Source organism: Amblyraja radiata, chromosome 7 (assembly GCF_010909765.2).
Source record: "Amblyraja radiata isolate CabotCenter1 chromosome 7, sAmbRad1.1.pri, whole genome shotgun sequence".
Taxonomy (NCBI): domain Eukaryota; kingdom Metazoa; phylum Chordata; class Chondrichthyes; order Rajiformes; family Rajidae; genus Amblyraja; species Amblyraja radiata.
This window is the reverse complement of record NC_045962.1, coordinates 77,944,496-77,960,393: the sequence shown is the minus strand read 5'-3', so window position 1 is coordinate 77,960,393 and position 15,898 is coordinate 77,944,496. Positions and strand designations below refer to the sequence as shown.

The 15,898-nt window shown below is 40.2% G+C and overlaps 1 protein-coding gene across 1 annotated transcript in view; it reads right to left on the bottom strand.

Annotated features, from left to right (window-relative positions):
• The window catches only part of LOC116975560 (contactin-associated protein-like 5), a 705,003-nt gene that overhangs the window by 241,808 nt on the left and 447,297 nt on the right, over positions 1-15,898 (bottom strand). The window lies entirely within an intron of this gene.

The window sequence follows — 15,898 nt, the reverse complement described above, 5'->3', positions numbered from 1 at the left end:
CGCAGGCTGAACTGGAGCGGCCTTACGCAAAAGGGGTAATTGAAAAATCCCAACACGAACCGCTAGAATTCGTGTCCAATATCTTTACCAAAATCAAAAAAGATGGTGGTTGTCGCATCATCATAGATCTGACCAAATTGAATACATTTGTACAATATATTCATTTTAAAATGGAAACCTTTGTTACTGCTAAACAATTGATTTCCAAAGGTTACTTCATGGCTAGCATCGATTAAAAAATGCTTACTATTCAGTGCCTATACGAGGTGACCACAGATGTTACTTAAAATTCAACTGGATGGGACAGCACTGACAATATAGAGCGCTGCCAAATGGGTTAACATCAGCCCCCAGGCTGTTCACTAAAAGTTTGAAACCAGCCCTAGCGTTTCTACGTAAACGAAAACACATGGTCATGGCATATCTAGATGACATACTTATTGTGGGCAAAACTTTGGAATTGACCAAACAAACTGTAACAGCTTAGAAAATTAGAAGATGAGAAGATGATACACGGAATTAGATCTGAGTATGGAAATATATTAATTACTCCAAAAGATATTAATGATAGATTTTTACAATATTATAAAAATCTTTATTCGTCAAAACTAACAGGACAAACAGATAGTATGGAAATATTTTTACAAGAATGTCAAATCAATAGCTTAGATCAGGAAGGTAGAGAATTGTTAAATGCTGAAATAACAGTAAAAGATATTATAGAATCAATTAGTTCGCTAAAGAACGGAAAAGCAGCGGGCCCAGATGGCCTGAGTGCAGAATTTTATAAAAAATTTCAAGATCTGATTTCCCCAAGATTACAAATAATGTATAGATATGCATATGACCAAGGAAAATTACCAGAATCTTTAAATGAATCCACAATTACACTCATCCCTAAAGTAGATAAGGATTTGGAAGATCCTGGATCATATAGAGCGATTGCCCTTTTAAATACAGACCAAAAAATATTAACTAAGGTCTTATCTAGGAGATTAAGTTTAGTGATCTCTAAATTAATACATTATGATCAAACAGGTTTTATCCCAAAACGTTACTCATCCCATAATCTCAGACGTTTGTTTAATATTATATATTCAAAAAGAATACGAGATACGGAACTAGCGGTTATATCACTAGATGCAGAAAAAGCGTTTGATCAGGTGGAATGGATGTATTTATTTAATATAATGGAAAAGTTTCAATTGGGGGATAGATTTTGTAAATGGGTAAGAATTTTATACTCGAATCCTATGGCAAGAATTTTGACTAACCAAATTTTATCAGCCAAATTCAAACTCTCTAGGGGATGCAGACAGGGATGTCCGTTATCACCCTTATTGTTCGCATTGGTGATAGAACCATTGGCGGAAAAAATTAGATCTGAACCTGAAATATATGGCTATAATACTGATACAACAATTAATAAAATTTCTTTATATGCAGATGATGTTTTGATTTATATTACAAAACCGGAAATTAGTATTCCCAACCTGCTAAACATTATAACTAAGTTTGGTGCATTTTCTGGGTATAGGATTAATTGGGATAAAAGCGAGATTATGCCAATAACAGGAATAAATCTTAATACATTACAACAATACCCATTAAAAGTAGTTACAGACAAACTTAAATATTTAGGGATTAACGTAACTAAAACTCATAACTCATTAATAAAATCCAACTATCCTCAACTATTAGATAAACTTAGAAAAAATATTTTATATTGGAAAACACTGCCTATATCCATGATTGGTAGAATAAGTGCCATAAAGATGGTATTTCTACCGCAGTTGTTATATTTGTTTCAGGCTATTCCTTTTTTTCTTCCGAAAACTTTTTTTTTAAAAATTGATAATATTGTCAATAGCTTTATTTGGGATTATAAAAATCACAGAATAAATAAAAAACATCTATGCAAAGCTAAGATAAATGGAGGATTAGCACTTCCAAACTTTTTATATTATTTTTGGGCTGTTCAGATTAAGAATATGAATTTCTGGTGGGTAAATATGGATCATGAACCGACATGGTTAAATATAGAAAAGGAGGACTGTCTACCTTTCAATGTAGGTTCGATAATTTTTGCACCAACGGAAGTACAAAAAAAATATTATAAAGACAACCTAATAATATATAATAATAGACGTATTTGGAAACAAATAGTTAAGACTCTACACTTGGATAATCTCTCATTTAGATTACCAATTATGAATAATCCATCGTTTAAACCTGCTATATTAGATGGGGGGTTTAAACAATGGGATGATTTAGGAATTACAAGGATAGAACACCTGTATAGAAAAGGAAAATTTCTTTTATTCCAGGAGTTACAAGATATTTATGGATTGTCTCCACAACATTTGTTTAGGTATTTACAAATTAGAGATTATATTAAATCCAATACACAAGATTATAAAAATAAAGAAGCAGGATTGTTAGATGAACTGTTTAATTTATATCCAAATACAGAAAAATTAATAGCCTATATATATAACATCATTTTGGATAAGGAGAATCCAATAACGGAAGTATATCGTCAAGCATGGGAAAATGAAATGGGATTGGCTATAACAAAAGAAAACTGGGAAGAAAGTCTACAACGAATACACCGGTGTTCATTAAACGCCAGACATATACTGATACAATTTAAAGTATTATATAGGTTACATTATTCGAAAACTAAATTAAATAGTATTTTTCCGAATCTCTCCGCTATTTGTGATAAGTGCAAGAAAGCAGAGGCAAATTTAATACATAGTTTCGTTACATGTCCTAAATTGAATTATGACTGGACAGAAATCTTTAAAGTTATTTCTGAAGTCATCAAAGTTAAATTGGACCCTAACCCAAAGCTAATAATATTTGGAATTCCGGATTTACATCTATCACTTACAGTAAATCAAAGAAATTTCTTTGATTACTGTTTAATAATTGGAAAAAAAATCATATTGAAATTTTGGAAGGGAACATTATCCCCCACAACCAAAATGTGGGCAACAGAGATGATGGAGACGTTACATCTGGAAAGAATTAGATTTGTCCTATTGGACAAGTATAATTCTTTTGAACAGATATGGTCTCCATATATACAGTATTTAGAGAAGTAGCTGTTCTTGGCAACACAGCTCGACGTGCACCCTGCGGGATTTGGTGAGAATAATTCATTTTTATATTGGAATTACATATATGTCTTTATTGATACTATCACTTGTAGTAGTGTTATTAATAATACATATTGTGGTTTTTCGTTTCTCTTTTCTTTCTTATATATAATCAAATTATTATTTAATCACTCTCTTAATGATTTATAACTGTTCTATTCTTTCTCTATCATTATTTCTAAAAAAATAGTAGATAAGTATTACTAGTGTTTTACTTAATGCAAATTGAATTAATTTGATATAAAGTTGTTTGAAGCATTGTAATTGATTACCTTTAATAAAAAAATATATTAAAAAAAAAAAAAAACAGTTATTTGAAAAACTGGGGTTTATTATCCATCCAGTTAAATCTAAATTAACGCCTTTTTTTTTTTTTTTTCTTTTTTTTTTTTTTTTAAATTTATATAGCACATTTTTAGTCAACTTGCATTGACCCCAAAGTGCTTCACATAATTACATCCACACACACAGGCAAAGGTGGGTGAAGTGTCTTGCCCAAGGACACACACAGGCAAAGGTGGGTGAAGTGTCTTGCCCAAGGACACAACGACAGTATGCACTCCAAGCGGGATTCGAACCAGCTACCTTCCGGTTGCCAGCTGAACACTTAGCCCATTGTGCCATCTGTCGTCCCACTACTATGGACTATTTGAGGTTCACCATTGACTCAGTTCACATGTCGGTGACTTTGCCAAAGGGAAAGGCTATAGACTTAATAGAGGCTTGCAATAACCTCATTGACATCAGTAACCGTCCATCAGATTGGTAGCAAAAGTAATTGGCAAAATGGTGGCTGCTTTTCCAGCCACACAATTTGGACCTTTACATTACCAAAATTTACAGAGAGCAAAAATACAAGCACTCAAAATCAATGCTGGTCATTTTGACAGACCAATGAAGCTACCAATCAAAGCTATAATGGAACTAAAATGGTGGATAGATAACATTTGGCTTTGTTTCAATCCAATCATTATCAGCAACCCTTCTATGGTGCTACAAACTCATGCCAGTGCACTTGGTTGGGATGCCACCAATTCCATCTCCAGCTGTGGAGGTAGATGGACTGCTCAGGGGGCATCATTATTACTAACACTGGGCATAAACTACCTGGAAATGTTGGGTGCATTCTATGGCCTAAAGTCATATTGTACTGGGTCATATCACCAGCATGTTAGACTACAGATTGACAATACCACCGTGGTAGCATATATCAACCACATGGGTGGAAACAAATCGACATCATGTGACAATCTGGCTAATACAATTTGGCAGTGGTGTATCCAGAGAGATATTTGGATATCAGCTACTTACCTACCAGGTAAACTAAATTTAGTGGCAGACACCAGGTCACACAAATTTAATGAAAACACCGAATGGATGTTGAATAAAAAGTATTTGCTGATATTACAGCACGATATGGAACACCAGATATCGATCTATTTGCATCCAGGCTTAATCACCAGTTATCAAATTATGTTTCATGGGAACCAGACCCTGGGGCAGCGGCGACAGATGCATTTTCGCTGCATTGGGGGGTAATTGTTTATTTATGCATTCCCTCCTTTCTGCCTCATCAGTCGGGTATTAAGGAAAATACAGCAGGACTCTGCGTCTGGTATTTTGGTAGTACCCGATTGGCCTACTCAACCATGGTTCCCAGTGATAATGAACATGGTATTAGAACCATGTATCACCATCCCGAATGGACCAGACTTGTTGGTTCATCCCGTAACAAGGGATAGCCACCCATGCCATAACTATTTGAATTTATTAATTTGTAGATTTTAAAAATACCTCTACTACAGCTGGGACTGACGGACCGAACAGTGAACATGATTTCGGCGGCCCAAAGACAGTCCACCAAAAAACAGTATCTGGTCTATATCAGGAAGTGGGAGATGTATTGTAACAAAAACAGCATCACCTACAGAGATATGAACATCCCGTCTGTTCTGGAATACCTGGCAGGCCTCCATTATGATGAGGGGCTCAGTTATAGTGCCATCAACTGCGCCAGAAGTGCCTTATCGACTTATCTATGGCAAGGAACAGAGCGTCACTCTGTTGGATCTCACCCACTGGTAACAAAACCTATGAAGGGAATTTTTAATACCAATCCCCCAAGAACCAGGTACTCCCAAATATGAGATGTGAGTATTGTCCTGAAGATGCTCAGGAATTGGTCTCCAGCAACAGCTCTGTCCCTACATAGGACTGACATTAAAAACAGTCATGCTAATGGCATTGGTCACAGCACAAAGGGTACAGTCATTACATAAATTAAGACTGGACAACATGACTTCTTCATCTGGAAATATTACGTTTCATATTTATGAATTAGTGAAACAGAACAGACAGGGATCAGCGGGCCTCAATATCGAATTTAGGTCTTACCTAACAGATGATCGTCTCTGTATAGTAAAACATTTGTCGTTATATATGGAGAAAACTGAAAATCATCAGAGGCAATGAGAATGGCACTTTTAGTCAGCCATAAGCAACCACACAAAAAAGTGTCGGTCCAGACCATCTCAAGATGGCTGAAACAGGTTCTAACACAGGCTGGGGTGGATACTAATATTTTAAATCGCATCCACCAGGGCTGCAGCTACATCGGCAGCTATGCAGTTGGATGTACCAATGGACCAAATCCTCAAGGCAGCAGGATGGTCAGGAGAAAAAACATTCCAACTATTTTATCATAAACCAGTCATTAAACCTGGAACATTTGCAGAAACAATTTAAGTTCTGTAATTTAATTACCCCATAAATAGGGGCTATAATTTGTGTTAATCAATTCATGGATTTCAATGTCGGATTCATGTCTAAAATATGTTGACACAATTCCTCCTACAGTCATTAAGGCAGATGTGATGCATGGACTAGTTTCCACGGCATGAAATCACAGAGCTTTGAAATCTTCACGTGGTCACTCACGTGACTCCGAAGTAAAATAGTAAGATTAAACGAGAACTTACCAGTTCGAAGTTTGATCATTATTTTATGAGGAGTACGTTGAGGGAATAAGTGCCCTCCGCTCCCACCCATGATCATATACTCAACTGGTATTTCTTTCTCTAATCTTACTATGTTTAAGTCAGTTATCTGTGATTTCACACCGCTGCTTTGAAGAATGACATGCATGCGTCCTGGTGGGGTTCTTCACGTATTCCCTCAACGTACTCCTCATAAAATAATGATGAAACTTCTAACTGGTAAGTTCTCGTTTAATCTTACTATTTAGTTCTACTGATCTTTCTTTTTCAATTTAATCATTCTTTCCTTAAGGAATATTTTCCATTTGTTTTTGCTTGCACATTAAACAGTGTTCAAGCATTTCCTTGTGACCATTTGATTTAGTCAAGGGATAGCTTCCCTGCATAGAAAGCAGCTGTACAAGGCAGCGTAGAATTGTGACACTCCACTCAAAATAGGGGCCCATCTGGTTTGTCTGAAAATAAATAGATAAAGGGATAAAAAGATCAAGGAACTTCACATCAAAGATCCATGTTCATCATTATTTATATTAATGTGACGTCAAAAGATAATTTCACAGATCAGTGATTAGTTCTATTCCTAACACGAAGAAACTTTAAATATTTTATTGATTCAATACACACTTTAGTAATTCCTTCGGTTTCTTGCAAATAATGCTCTGGTGAACATATTTGATATACGTTACAAATTGCGGAAAGGCAAGTGATGGGTTAAATCTGCAAGAGACACGAAGAAAGCATTCAGTACTAACTTTACTGAAATACTGCAAAACAAACTCAATTTTCACAAAAACATAAGATAGACACAAAATGCTGGAGTAACTCAGCGGGACAGGCAGCATCTCTGGAGAGAATGAATGGGTGATGTTTCGGGTTGAGACCCTTCTTCAGACTGATCCGAACCGGAACGTTACCCATTGCTTCTCTCCAAAGATGCTGCCTGTCCCGCTGGGTTACTCCAACATTTTGTGTCCATCTTCGATTTAAATCAGCTATACAAAATGTGCAGGAGGAGACGGCAGATGCCGTTTTGCACCAAAGATAGACACAGAATGCTGGAGTAACTCAACGGGTCAGGCAGCATCTCTGGAGAAAAGGAATAGTCCCTTCTTCGGACTGAGAGTTAGGGGAGAGGGAAACTAGAGGTGTGAAAAGGCACAGAACAAATCAGAGCCGGCACCAATGGCCAAAGAACACACACTGCCCTCTCTCTCTGTCCCTCCCCCACTCTAGTCGTCCTCCTAGTTTTACTGTTAGTATCCCCTCGTTAACATCTTATCCACAGCCACCAATGGACCTTTGTGGGATTTTTTGGCCGTTGGTGCCACCTCCAATTTGGTCTGTGCCTTGTCATACCTCTAGCTTCCCTCTCCCCGACTCTCTGTCTAAAGAAGGGTCTTGGCCCAAAACGCCACCTATTCATTTTCCCCAGAGATGCTGCCTGACCCGCTGAATTACTGGAGCATTTTGTGTCTGTCAATAAAAAGTGCATTGAAACACTGAGGTGTTCAAAGGTTAAAAACCTCATGCTTTGAAAGGGTGAATAGAGTAAAATATGATTATAATTCGAGCGCCATTAATAAAATATTTAAAAATCGGTAATTGGAAAAAATTGAGTAAGCTGATGCACCAAGGGCTGAATATCTTTACTCTTTACGAGTTCGAAATTTTTGAGCTATGGACAAACAATGTTATGGCCATAAATACCTTAAGGTCATTTGCTTAATTTATAGACTTATCACTTTAGGATAATTCTATGAATTCTTGCTGTTGAGGGAGTGCAGCATAGGTTCACAAGGTTAATTCCCGGGATGGCGGGACTGCCATATGTTGATAGAATGGAGCGGCTGGGATTGTATACTCTGGAATTTAGAAGGATAAGAGGAGATCTTATTGAAACATGTAAGATTATTAGGGGATTGGACACGCAGGAAACATGTTGGGGGAGTCCAGAACCAGGGGCCACAGTTTAAGAATAAGGGGTAAGCCATTTAGACGAGGTTAAGGAAAAACCTTTACACCCAGAGGGTTGTGAATCTGTGGAATTCACTACCTCAGAAGGCAGTGGAAGTCAATTCGCTGGATGTCTTCAAGAGAGAGTTAGATAGGGCTCTTAAAGATAGCGGAGTCAGGGGATATGGGGAGAAGGCAGGAACGGGGTACTGATTGTGGATGATCAGCCATGATCAAGGTGAATGGTGGTGCTGGCTCGAAGGACCGAATGGCCTACTCCTACACCTATTGTCTATTGTCTATTCTAACTATTGATTTAGGCAAAAAGTATTGCGGTGTTTACCGCTTACCTTGAGCTGTTACTCAATAATATCATGGGGAATCTGTAAAATATATTTCATTATCTAGCTTGATTCCATACCCCTTGCCAAACAAAAATGTAACAATGCCAATTTGGAATGCTTTAAAAGTGTCCACCAGTGTCTACCAGTCCACCACACGACAGAAGAGGGAGGAGTTGTACAGTTTGTTTGCCGCTGGGAAAAAAAAGATCTCCTGTGGCGTTCTGTACTGCATCTTGTTGCTGAAGGTGCTCCTCAGGTTGACCAGTGTGTCATGGAGGGGGTAAGCTGTATTGTCCAAGATGCTCTGCATTTTGAGGAGTATCCTCCCCTCCAAGACCACCTCCCATGAATCCAACTCTGCCCCCAGGATGGAGCCGGCCATCCTAATGAGCTTGTTAATCCTGTTGGCGTGTGTGGCTTTTCTCACTGCTGCCCCAGCACATGACAGTGAAGAAGATGGCACTGGCTACCACCGATTGGTTGGACATCTGCAGCATCTTACTGCAGATGTTGAAAGAGGGGAGCCTTCACAAAAAGCACAGCTGGCTCTGTCCCTTCTTGTACAGGGTCTCAGCGTTCCTGGACCAGTTCAGTTTACTGTCCAGGTACACTCTGAGGTATGTACATAGAGACCAGTTAAAAAATAAAGCAAAATACTATGCTGACATTAAAAAACTACCAAAGGTAGACAAAAAAGCTGGAGAAACTCAGCGGGTGAGGCAGCATCTCTGGAGCGGAATAGGTGACTTTTCGGATCGAGATCCTTCTTCAGATTGATGTCGGGGTGGGAAAAAGAAAGGAAGAGGCAGAGACAGTAGGCTGTGGGTGAGCTGGGAAGGGGAGGGGAAGGAGGGAGAAAGCAAGGACTACCTGAAATTGGTGAAGTCAATGTTCATACCGCTGGGGTGTAAACTAACCAAGCGAAATATGCCAAGGTGCTTTTCGGCCAATTTGTGGTGGGACTCACTCTGGCCAAGGAGGAGGCCCAGGACAGAAAGGTCGGGTTCGGAACGGGAGGGGGAGTTGAAATGCTGAGCCACCGGGGGCGATCAGGTTGGTTATTGCGAACTGAGCAGAGGTGTTGGGCGAAGCGATCAAACTTTATAATTTCCCTGCTTGCCCTGTGATCACCTTTTGCTTATCCACCACCCCCAACAACCCCTCCCCCAGCTCCATCTGAACAAGCCCAAAAAATATCATTTTAACCTGCCACATATTCCAGCTGTGTGGCATTGACAATAGCTTAAACAGTCCGTTTTGCTCAGCCCTTAATGTTCTATTCTCAAAGTAATCTATTCAACCACCGATCTAATTGTAGACATTTTTTGCTTGGTAACATTCTGCAAAAACTGTGCTGCACATCCTTCAAGTACAATACATCATCTAACAGCGTGATGCTCAGAAATGAAAACAGTACTCTCCACGCTGTTTCAATTCTGATGGTATTTTTAGCAGCCAACAGATGCAGTCAAGAGAGTCCAGAGTTTAGTTTTCTTTAGGTTAGAGACACAGCATGGAAACAGGCCCTTTGGCCCACGGAGTCCGCACCAACCATCGATCCCCTCGTACACTAGTTCTATCCTACACACGAGGGACAATTTTCGGAAGCCAATCAACCTACAAACCTGAACGTCTTTGGAGTGTGGGAGGAAACTGGAGCACCCGGAGAAAACCCATGCAGTCACAGGGGGAACGTACAAACTCCGTACAGACAGCACCCGTCATCAAGAACGAACCTGGGTCTTCGAACTCTACCACTGTGCCACCGAGTGGTCAAAAAAGTGTTTCATGGTCGTATGTACTGTCAGTGGATCAATGAAATCCTTACATGCAGCAGCATACAGGCCTGTAAATGCAATGCCCACAGGTAGTATATAATAAACAACAACAAAATAAACTCAGAATAAACTTAAACTAAGCTTTCACTTTGTTCTTCCATTTGTGTTCTCCTCTCAATTTATTTCTAAGGCTAATATTTCCAGTGGTGGGACAGTCTTGGACCAGAGGGCACAGCCTCAGAATAAGAAGATGTATTCACTGGAGTTTAGAAGGATGAGGGGATATCTTATAGAAACATATAAAATTATAAAAGTACTGGACAAGCTAGATACAGGAAAAATGTTCCCAATGATGGGCGAGTCCACAACCAGGGGGCACAGTCTTAGAATAAAGGGAAGGTCATTTAAGACTGAGGTGAGAAAAAACTTTTTCACCCAGAGAGTTGTGAATTTTTGGAATTCCCTGCCACAGAGGGCAATGGAGGCCAAACCACTGGATGGATTTAAGAGGGAGTTAGATAGAGCTCTAGGGGCTAGTGGAATCAAGGGATATGGGGAGAAGGCAGGCACGGGTTATTGATAGGGGACGATCAGCCATGATCACAATGAATGGCGGTGCTGGCTCGAAGGGCTGAATGGCCTCCCCCTGCACCTATTTTCTATGTTTCTATGTTTCTATGTACCTTTTAGAATGGAGATGAGGTGGAATTTCTTTAGCCAAAGGGTGGTGATCTGCAAATTTCATTGCCACAGATGATTGTGGAGGCCAAGTCACTGGGTATTTTTAAAGCAGAGATAATGAACAGCATATGCTGGTTTATACTAATGATAGCTCATAGTATGATGTGTGGAGCCTTTGTTTAGTTAAGACATAAAATCAATCAGACGACTAAAGAGATTAATTTATCAAATCCATATGATTTGGAGAGGTGGGAAGTCTACATCAGGTTTCCCACGATCTTGAATACAACGCACAACACTGCAAGGTTTTGCAAACATAACATTAGAAAGGGCGGCACGGTGGCGCAGCGGGAGAGGTACTGCCTTACAGCACCAGAGACCTGAGTTTGATCATTGTTTAAGCCTCTGCAATCTCCGCTCTTGCTTCCCTCAATAACCTGGGATAATTTGCATCAGATCCTGAGGATTTATCCACCTTAATGCTCTTGAAGAGGCTTAACACCTCCTCCTCCTTAATCTCAAACTGCCATTGCATGTTATTATTCTCTGCACTGATCTCACTGTCCGCCATGTCTTTCTCTGGTGTAAACAGATGGAAACACATGTCTAGTTCCTCGACTACATCATCAGGCTCCAAGCATAAATTCCCTCCGTTATCCTTAGGCGGTCCTACCTTCTCCCTGGTTATCCTCTCCCTTTTAAAAATGCTTTGGGAGATTGCAAGAAATTTCAAAAAGTTGTGAATGCAGCTCCGTACATCACGTAAGCCAGCCGAGACACAAAAAGCTGGAGTAACTCAGCGAGACAGGCAGCATCTCTGGAGAGAAGGAATGGGTGACCTTTCGGGTCATCAGTCTCCAGCTTTTTGTGCCTATCTTCGGTTCAACTCCAGCCTTTTTTTATCGATCTTCAGTTTAACACCAGCTTTTTGTGTCTATCTTCGGTTTAAACCAGCATCTTGTCTCCAGAGATGCTGCCTGTCCCGCTAAGTTACTTCAGGTTTTTGTGTCTATCTTCGGTTTAAACCAGCATCTGTAGTTCCTTCCCCCACATAAACCAGCCTCCCTCCCATTGACGCTATGTGCACTTCACAGTGCCCTTGGAAAGCAGCCAATATAATCACGGACCACTCCCACCCTGGCCATTCCCTCTTCTCCCCTTTCCTGTTTGACAGAAGGTACAAAAGTTGCACACCACTAGACTCAAGGACAGTTTCTCCTCACTGTTAGCAGATTCTTCAACAGATCTGCTATAAGCAAACAATGTATTCCCAATCCACCCTGTTGCATCTCATGTACTCTTTCTTTTTATCTGCACTTTCTCTGTAGTTGTAAAACTAAATTCTATTATTAATACTATCGTTGCAAACATTAGCGACGCAGTGGTGCTGGTTTCCGATGGGCATCGGTGACGGACGCGCCACACATCTCTGTCCTCCATGCAGCTGGCAAGCTCCTCTTTTATCTCTACACATGCGTCTTCAGCATTGTCTTGATTGTCCGTCCTGGGTCACGTCTTCCATAGGTGGGTTCCCACAGCACAACCTTGTTTGCTGGCATTTATGGTTGACGGTGGCAGGGTGGCAATTCTGCATGGTTTGATTTATTAATTTATTGATGTTTTACTGAGATAGCTTGGTCTCTCGGTACGCATGACAATAATTTTAAAAAATACCAATGTCCATATTTTCTTACAGCACAGGAAGATTATCTGACCCATGAAACCTATGTCAGCTGTCAGAGTATTCCTATCAGTTCCATTCCTCCACTAATTTCCCTGAAATCGCTCTCTCTCTCTCTCGCGTGCCAGTTCTCCTCATTTCCGGGCTCTCAGCAAAGTGGTCCGTTCAATGCCTGGGTGCTCTGGGCAATGCTAAAGGATAGACACAGGCTGTGCTTATCAGATAATTATTCCCAGCTCCCATCCCATGAAGCAAGTCCCACACCACTAATCTATTGAATCTATTGAAGTCCCACACCGCAGAATCTATTGAATGGCCTTCTCAGAATCCAACAAATCCAGAGAACTACAGTCCTGCTTAATCCCAAGGGATGATCTATGAGAAGAATTCGCCCCTTCTCCTGCAAATGTTGGGTGGCACAGTGGCTTAGCAGTAGAGTTGCTGCCTTACAGTGTCAGAGGCTCGAGTTCGATCTTGACTTCGGGTGCTGACCGTATGGAGTTTGTAATTTCTCCCTGTGACCACGTGGGTTTTCTCCAGGTGCTCCGGTTTCCTCACAGACTCCAAAGGCTGGTTAATTGACTTCAGTAAAAAGATTGTAGATTGTCCCTAGAGTGTTGGATAGTGTTAGTGTACGGGGTGATCGCTGGTTGGTGTGGACTCAGAGGGCCGAAGGGCCTGTTTCTGTGCTGTTTAAGAAGGAACTGCAGATGCTGGAAAATCGAAGGTACACAAAAATGCTGGAGAAAGTTAGCGGTTGCAGCAGCATCTATGAAGTGAAGGAAATAGGCAACGTTGTCTGAAGAAGGGTTTCGGCCCGAAACGTTGCCTATTTCCTTCGCTCCATAGATGCTGCTGCACCCGCTGACTTTCTCCAGCTCCTGTTTCTGTGCTGTATTGCTAAAGTCTAAAGTCTAAAAGCACCTTTCTGCATGAAAAGCTATCAATCTTTGCACCTTTCCCATACTTACAAACTATTGCCCTTATCTCCATATTCCTCTCTTTGTCAAGCCACAAGACTCACTTTGCAGAACTAACAATTGTGTATCTACTACAGTCTATTAAAATGAATCAAAAGTTAATGCACATTGCAATGGACTGAAAATAAATGTTGGTTTCATTTTCAATTTTAAATCAATATTGATGTTCAAATACTGATTTGAGAGAGGAAAAAAACACACACAGATCAATAGAAGTTGGTTGCAAAAGCGCCTGTGACTATAAGACTAAATGGATTAAATGCCCCATTGCACATACTTCTCGCTCCACGGAGCAAGTAAATGAAATAAACCAATGATAGAAAGCGTTTCGACTCATCCAGCATTTAAGGTGTTTGAAAACAAGTTGTGTGATTAATGGATAAAGATTATGCTTTAATAGCCAAATACTTACCTGTGTGAGGGAGGAAATGCAGAATTATGCAGCTGGAGAGGTAATGTGGTCCATTGTGAGGTTATGAGTCTGAATATAAAGAGATCTGGGAGAAGGCTGAAGCAATGGAATTAGTTCTGAATAGCTCCAGCAATAAGAAGATGCCAATGCAATGACTCTCAAGAGGTTGGCAATCTATGGCTAGTTTTGTTCAAGTCAATTTAATTCAATTCACCAGTCTTTTCCCTGAAAAAATATTTATTTAGTATTATTTGATATACTTTACTTATCACAGGGCGAGCTTCCACCATCGAAGGAGGTATAGGAGCCAAAAACTGTTACATCCAGGTTCAGGAGCAGCTTCTTCCCAACAACCATCAGGCTATTAAACACTACAAATAAGCTCCGAACTACATCGATCTGGAGGCCCTGTTTTTGTCTTTGCACTATCACTGTTATTGTTTTTAACCTGTTCAGTGCCACCTGCGAGTAGACTCGGGGTCATGACCAATAGTGAAAAAAAACTAGGCAGTGAAAAAGTTAATCTGTAAAAATAAACATGGATATCAGGGCATGTTCCACACACCCACAACTCTGTGCGTGAAAAAAATGCCCCTCAGATCTCTTTTAAATCTTTCCCCTTTCACCAATGCCTTCTGGTGTTAGACTCTCCTACCCTGGGACTGTGACCATTCACCTTATCTAAGGTAGACAAAAATGCTGGAGAAACTCAGCGAGTGAGGCAGCATCTATGGAGCGAAGGAATAGGTTATGCTTCGGGTCGAGACCCTTCACCTTGTCTATGTCCCGCACGATGTAATAAACCTCTATATGGCCACCCCCACCCTGCCTCTGCCTCTTATGCTTAAAAAAAGAAAGCCCCAGTCTAGAAGGGTCTCCACCCAAAATGTCACCCATTCCTTCTCTACAGGGATGCTGCCTGTCCCCCTGAGTTACTCCATCTTTTTGTGTCTATCTTCGGCTTAAACCAGCATCAGCAGTTCCTTCCTACACACCCAATCTATCCAATCTTCTTATAACCCAAGCCCTCCCACCCCAGTGACATCCTTGTGAACCTTCCTGCACCCTTTCCAGCTTAATGACATCTTCCCACAGCCAGGCAATCAGAACAGCTATGAAAAATAATATCTGTGCCACATTAGCAATTCCTTAACATGATCTTTCTGTCTGAGTTCTACATAGAACACCAGCCTGTCATAAAAGTTTGACGTCAACGTTCACCTCTCATTATTTCCCATTTCACAAAAATGCCAATTAAAAAAAGATGTGATTACACAATTCATTGGGACATGAATCACTGTTGATAAACAGCAAAATGATGACCACTTGAATACTGATCCTAATGACCCATCTTTCATACGTACAGATGGTGCCTAGAAGTTTACTGGAGAACTGCTGATATGAGACAGTTGACCTCATATCAACTTTATCCATATGTTCTGATTTATAAATAATGTTTGATGATACAGAATATTAATAGCGCAATAATTAAAGTGTAGGAAGGAACTGCAGATGCTGGTTTAAATCAAAGATAGATACAAAATGCTGGAGTAACTAAGCAGGACAGGCAGCATGTCTGGAGAGAAGGAATGGGTGACGTTTCGGTTCGAGACACTTCTTCAGACTGAAGAAAGGTTTCGACCCAATATGTCACCCATTCCTTCTCTCCAGAGATGCTGCCTGTCCCGCTGAGTTACTCCAGCATTTTGTGTCTATCTTCGCAAAAATTAAAGTATTTGGAATGAATCCAGCTTCAAAACACAATTTGTGATCGCGTCAGCTGACCTCATGTTGAAAGATAGGTTATAACCATTAATTAACTGGATTTCTCAGCTGTCTGAATTCTTAAAGATTTTGTCTTTGGAAAATGACTACAAGGACAATGCTAGGATTTACATAATCTTTCATG